Below are 1,027 nucleotides of genomic sequence, written 5' to 3' on the forward strand. Positions count from 1 at the left end.
GTCAGGGAAACAGCAAATTCCCAGGACCCTCAACTTGTTACTCCATGATGTGTGTGAATTCTTCCACTCCCCACCCATGTGTCTCTCAACAGTCACAGCTACTCAACCTCATCACAGGCAAAGATGTTCATGCAGGACTCAGCATCCATAAGATATATGAGAAATGCGACATTTGGTTCCAGGATGTCGACTGACTACCCCTCCCTCAAAATTGAATTGTTTGTCCAGGAAAAAAACAAAACAAAACACCTTTTGAAATGCACCATTAACATTCCTAAACTCCAGCCCACCCCTACAACCTTTTCACGTGAATAAAACTAGCTCCGTGTTCTGAGAGCCAGCTGGACACTCTCTTGGCCAGTGCTGCTTCTCCCTTCTGCTGGAGCAAGACGTCCCAATAGTCTTGCTCCAGCCGCAGCTATGCCTTTATCAAAGTCTTCCAATATTCTGCTGGAGAGCACGAGAACCTGCCAAGCCAGTAACATACCCACGGGGGCACGAGTCTTGGCTCCACCTATGCCCGCCAGTCCATTTGCCACCCCTGTCCCTTACGGCAGGAAGCTTGCGTCCCTTTCCCCAAGAAGCAGCCCTTCAGCTACCTACAAGAACGTGGACAGTTCCGAAAGTGGGATGGGGATTGGGGCACATCTCTAAGTATAAATGAACATCTCGAACCTGTGAGATGGGGATAACAGCAGCACCCACTACAATGGGTCTTTGTGAACGTCGGGGTCATACATTTAAGGTACCAAAGCGCCCGACACATTACGCGCCCAGGAAGTGGCAAATGCTTCAGTAATGTGGACTACCCCTTTGGACTCTTGGGGGTCGGGTCTTCTCCCTGTGTCTCAGTTTCTCCGTCAGTCTCTCAGGGCGCCGCGCTAAGTGCATTCGGTTTACCAACTCCCGAGCACCTCCACCCGAGCACACCCGCTGCCTCCGGCGTTTCACAGCCTCACAGACGCGGAACCTCCGGCAGGAGCAGCAGCGTTGACAGCCGCTGCCAACCTGCGCCGCAGGCTAGCTG

Source organism: Marmota marmota, unplaced genomic scaffold (assembly GCF_001458135.2).
Source record: "Marmota marmota marmota unplaced genomic scaffold, marMar, whole genome shotgun sequence".
NCBI classification, from domain to species: domain Eukaryota; kingdom Metazoa; phylum Chordata; class Mammalia; order Rodentia; family Sciuridae; genus Marmota; species Marmota marmota.